At 42.9% G+C, this 6148-nt stretch overlaps 1 protein-coding gene across 1 annotated transcript in view; it reads right to left on the bottom strand.

Moving 5' to 3' along the window:
* The window catches only part of PPTC7 (protein phosphatase targeting COQ7), a 128689-nt gene that overhangs the window by 68168 nt on the left and 54373 nt on the right, over positions 1-6148 (bottom strand). The gene's annotated exons all lie outside the window — the stretch shown is intronic.

Below are 6148 nucleotides of genomic sequence, written 5' to 3'. Positions count from 1 at the left end.
CAGACTCGTCTGACAGTTGGTACAGTATCTACCGCTGCAGTGTGGACAAACGCGATCACCTCTGAGGCGTGGGCCCTGATGGTCACCTCTGAGGTGTCACCTTCAGGGAGCCATTTTTGTATGATCAGGTTTGGGCCTCTTTCATATCATCTGATAACAGCCAGAGAGTGGTGTTGTCAGGATAGTTTGAGGAAAATTTGAATTTGAATTGGTTAGGTTTGAAGGTGATGGTCCAAGTTTAAGATGACATGCATTTTTTTGTGTCATATATTCCTTCCTCGCTGAAGAAAATAAAATATTAATTTCCTTCAAATATGATGTATATGTATGTATATGTATGTATGTATGTGTGTGTGTGTATATATATATATATATATATATATATATATATATATATATATATATATATATATATATATATACAGTGAAACCTTGACTTACGAGTTTAATTCGTTCTGTGACCGAGCTCGTAACTCAATTTGCTCGTTTCTCAAATTAAATTTCCCCATTAAAATGCATTGAAATGCTATTAATCCGTTCCAGCCCCCCAAAAACCACACCAATTTTTTTTTAAATATACAGTATATATAAAAATATCTCGCGCTTTATATTTCACCTGTATGCAGCATACAAGTTGGCAGGATGGCCTGGACTGGAGGTACGCACACTTGACTCTAAACTGTCCAGCCTGGGTTTGAATCCCGACCCAGCTATAACCTGTCATGAGTGAATCACAGGCAGGGTGATTCATCAATGTGTGTACCGCTAAACTGGGCGCCCCGTTTGCGTCCCATTAGTTGTTGGATGTTAAGGATCTCACCGTGTTTTCCACAAAGAGAAGGCGAGCTATCGCCGGCACTCTGAACAAGTTGTGGCCTGGCATGCTCTTCTCCTCTGCCGTTATATACGTCCTCCTCGGCATCTTTTTCCAGAAGAGCCCTGTCTCGTCACAGTTGAAGATTTGCTGGGGGATGTATCGTTCGGCTTCTATCAGTTCGGCAAAAGTTATAATAAAATCTTCAGCTGCCTTCACATCCGAGCTTGCTGCCTCACCATGCCTGACGACGGAGTGAATGCCGGTCCTCTTCTTAAAATTATCAAACCATCCCCGACTGGCTTTGAATGACTCTTCCGATGCCTCGTCCGTTGATGTTCCCGCCGCCTGCTGCACCAAATCCCCGTAAATGTCTCGGGCCTTCTCACACATGATGTTCTCGGTCACGGTATCTCCTGCGAGCTGCTTCTCCGTCAACCACACAAACAACAACTTCTCCATCTCTTCATGGATAGAGGTCCGGAGCTTTGAAATAATCGTAACGCCCTTGGCTGGCGTTATAGCCTTTATCGACTCCTTCTGCTTCAAAATCGTACATATCGTAGAAGTACTACGATCGTACTGCCTCACCAAGTCGACAACACGCACACCTCGCTCATGTTTTTCGACGATTGCGTGTTTTATATCCAAGCACATCATCCTCTTCTTGTTCTCAGTACTGCCCTTGGCACTCAATTTCATAGGACCCATGGTTAAAACTAAGAAATTTCCCAAAATAACCAAAATGCGAAAACAAAGCAGCAGCGATATACGGCAGAGATGCTTGCACGGCAAGATAACCACGTGACCGGAACCCACCTGGTGGCGGGTGGCGTAAGCTCCAAAATAACCAAAATGCGAAAACAAAGCAGCAGCGATATACGGCAGAGATGCTTGCACGGCAAGATAACCACGTGACCGGAACCCACTTGGTGGCGGGTGGCGTAAGCTCGTAACTCAGATCTCGGCTCGCATCTCAAAGCAATAAACCGCCCGAGCGACGGCTCGTATCTCGGAAAACTCGTAAGTTGGTGCACTCGTAAGTCAAGGTTTCACTGTATATATATATATATATATATATATATATATGTATATATATATATGTATATATATATATGTATATATATATATGTATATATATATATATATATATGTATATATATATATATGTATATATATATATATGTATATATATATATATATATATGTATGTATATATATATATATATATATATGTATATATATATATATGTATATATATATATATATATGTATGTATATATATATATATATATATATATATATATATATATATATACACACACACACACTACTGGTCAAAAGTTTTAGAACACCTCAATTTTTCTAGTTTTTATTGGAATTTACGCAGTTTAATGTCTCAATGTACTCTGAAACTAAGCATAGAACAAATAAACAATTGAAGATTAAAAAAAGAAATCATAGAATCATTTGTTTAACAAAATTTAATTAACATTTTTGACTCACCTTTTGCAGATATAACCGCCGAACACACTCGTGACATTCTTTCTACAATGGAAATCAAATATTGTTTGGGAAGTTCTTCCCAACACTGTTGCAGAAGTTCCCACAAATGTGTTGCACTTGGAGGTTGCTTTGCTTTCACCCTTGTGTCCAGTTAATTCCAAACCAGCTCAATGAGGTTTAAGTCTGGAGACTGTGCTGGCCATTTCATGATTTAAAGCCTACGGTCTTGTTCATTTCCTCGAAGGTAGTTTTGACATAGCCTGGAGGTGTGTTTCGGGTCATTATCTTGCTGTAGGATGAACCCCTGACCAACTCGGCGTATACCAGAGGGTATTGCATGGCGCTGCAAAATGCTGTGGTAGCCCTTTTGGTTCAGGGTGCCAGTCAGTCTGTGCAAGTCGCCGACTCTGGATCCAGCAAAAGAGCCCCAGACCATCACGCTTCCTCCTCCATGTTTGACAGTCGGTGTCACACACTGAGGAACCATCCTTTCGCCTACTCAACGGCATACAAAAACCCTGCGTGATGAACCAAAGATTTCAAATTTTGATTCATCGGTCCATAAGACCTTCCAGTCTTCAGTAGTCCACTGGCGGTGCTTCATCGCCCAGGCAAGCCTCTTTTTCTTATTTTGCCAACTTAGCAATGGCTTTCTTACTGCGACTCCACCTGTCAAACCTGCAGCTCGAAGTCTTCTCTTCACAGTTGAAACTGAGACTTGCTTACTTTGAAGCTGTTGTCCTGTGAGCCACCTGTCACGCAAGCTGTTGACTCTCAGAAACTTTTCTGATTTGGTTGTGGCTTTGGGTCTCCCAGACGTCTTCCTGTCAGAGTTTACTCCAGTTTCCAAGTGCCTTTTGATGGTGTAGGAAACTGTACTCACTGACACCTTGGCTTTCTTTGCAATTTCTCTAAAGCAAAGACCGACACTTTCAAGGGTTATAATGGTCTGTCTGTCTTCCTTTGTTAATTGCCTTTTTCTCGCCATTATGATAGCAATATACTACTTCCTGCAGTGCAATATTGTCCAAATAATGCTTCAGAGGGTGCAATAACAGTCTGTTCCAATACTGCTTTTATACAGACAGGGGGTTTGTAATCAAGTAATCAGCAGAGGTTGGAACACCTGTAGGAATTGTTTGCATCAACTTTCAAGGCTTAATTTACTTACATTGCTGCAGAACAGCTGTAAGTTGTTAACCCATTACTTGTTCCCTGAAGAAGGCCTTTTTTTTTTCACAATATAACTGCACAATTTACATTATTTTCCCGTTTTTGCTAACCTAAACTTTTTTTTTCTTTTTTTTTTTACCTCGAGCAGTTTACTGCTTACCTTTGTACCATTTCAGGTTATTCACTGGACTTGAATTGCTTAAATTTCAATTAAAACTGGAAAAATTGAGGGATTCTAAAACTTTTGACCGGTAGTGTATATATGTATATACTATCACGTGAAAAAGTAAGTACACCCCGTGTAAAGTTTTGACTTTTTCAACATATTTCAACATACAGCTATTTGATCTTCATTTCAACAATATTGATAGATAAAGGTGATTATAATATAACAAATATCATGAAATATTTACATTTTGTAGTCCATTGTATAATTTAAATAAACATAAATACAAATTTCGCATGTGGAAAAAGTAAGTACACCCCTACATTCATCACGACTTCAAACACCTAAAATTAGAATCAGGTGTACCAGCTCAGGTGCAAATGATTAGAACATCGTTGGAGAGGATCTTGGAGGAACCTGTCTTATTTAAACCTCAGACATTTAGTTTGGTTTGCTCTTTGTTGTTGAAGTATGCAGCGTCACCATGCCTAGATCAAAAGGGCTCTCTGAGGCCTTCAGAAAGAAGGGACGGCATCAGCCCACGGGTCCTAAAATCCTGCTCTGCCGCTCTATCTCACCCTCTCTCTGTTCTCTTCACCCTCTCTTTTGCTCAAGGTCAACTGCCATCTGCTTGGAAATCAGCCAACATCACCGCTATGCACAAAAAAGGTGCAAAAACAGATCCTATACTAGCAACTACAGACCAATCAGCCTTCTCCCAATTATCAGCAAAGTCATGGAATCCATCATTGCTTCGGATATGAAATCTTTCCTCTTCTCCAATGGCTTGATCTCTGATCATCAATTTGGTTTCAGACCAGGTCACTCTACTCTGGACATGCTGCTTCTGCTGTCTCAACAATGGATGGAGGTCCTCAATGCCAAACAGGAAATTAGAGCTGTCTCCCTCGACATATCACGTGCCTTCGACACGGTCTGGCACCCCGCTCTGCTCACCAAACTCTCCTCCTTTGGTATCCATGGAAATCTCCACGCATGGCTGGCGGACTTCCTCTCTAGTCGTCGTCAACGTGTGGCCCTGAATGGGTTTCTCTCATCTCCTCTTCCTGTTCAGGCTGGAGTTCCCCAAGGCAGTGTTCTGGGCCCCGTGCTTTTTCTGGTCTTCATCAATGATCTCTCTGACTCTCTTGAAAATCCTCTCCCTATCTCTTTGCTGATGACTCCACTCTCTGCCGCGCCATTCCTCTTCCCTCAGATCGGCAGTCTGCAGCCTCCTCACTCTTTGAAGACTTGGACAAAATCACAGACTGGTCAAACAAGTGGAACATGTCTTTCAATCCTGACAAATCTCACACTCTTACTATGTCTCTCCGAAAAGATCGACTGGACAACCCTCCCATCTACTTTCTCAACAATCCTCTCCAAGAAGTTCTGTCGCTCAAGCTTTTGGGTCTCACTATCTGCCATGATCTTTCTTGGGAAAACCACATTTCCAAGCTGGCCTCCAAAGCCAGTCGCCGACTGGGCATCCTCCGTCGTGCGAAGTCCTTCCTCGGCACACCTGAGCTTACCACATACAAGGCTTTCATCCGCAGCTCAATGGAATACTGTTCTCCCCTATGGGCCGGTGCTCCTGCCTCACACCTAGCTCGGCTTCACGATGTTGAAACCAAAGCTTTCAGAATTATTGGAATCTCCCGCGATGAAGCTATCTCTGAGGGCCTTTCACTCGCTCACCGCAGGCAGGTAGGTGGTCTTTCTGTCTTCTACCGACTCCTCTCCGGCCTTGCACCCCCAGCTCTCTCTGTGCTCTGTCCCCCAAATATTCCTACAGGTCGCACAAGATCTGCCAGCAACCCTCTGATGGTTAAACTGCCGAAATCTCGGCTCTCTGCTCACCTTCACTCTTTCATTCCTCTTTTCTCCCGCCTCTGGAACAAACTCCCTCACTCCGTTCAATCCCACTCCTCCCTCCAGGTCTTTAAAACAGCTGTTCACCACCATCTCTTATCTTCCCCCATCCAAAACCTTGATCTTTTCTACTCCCGCCAATTCACCCCAGATCCACCTTGTTTGAAATTCCAACTTCTTTCCTGGAAGTCCTGGCAGTGTCCATATGTTTTATACCTCTCCCACCGCCCCCTTCCCATGCCCCCCCCCCCCCAAAGCCCTCGCCCTCTCTCAGATCTCTCGATGTCTCCATGTCTCTCGGTCCCTGCTCTCAAATGTTGTGTTTGTGTCCTTCCCCCTCTCTCCCCATCTTGTCTACCGCTCCCGATGTTATATGTTTTATGTGTCGGTTTGTCTTTTTGTGTGATTAATGTTCGCTCTTTCACGAGCCTCGATCTTGTATACAAAAAAAAAAAAAGAAGGGAATAGATGCCTACGAGTCTGGGAAGGGATTTCAAAAGATCTCCAAACAATTTGAAATCAATCATTCGACTGTCTGGAAGATCATCTACAAGTGGAGAAGATTCCAAACAACTGCCAATTGGTTCAGGCCAGGCCGCCCCAGCAAGTTCAGCCCG

Source organism: Myxine glutinosa, chromosome 8 (genome assembly GCF_964187855.1).
Source record: "Myxine glutinosa chromosome 8, kmMyxGlut1.1, whole genome shotgun sequence".
NCBI lineage: Eukaryota > Metazoa > Chordata > Myxini > Myxiniformes > Myxinidae > Myxine > Myxine glutinosa.
The sequence above is the reverse complement of the archived record's forward strand: the minus strand, read 5'-3'. Positions and strand labels throughout refer to the sequence as shown.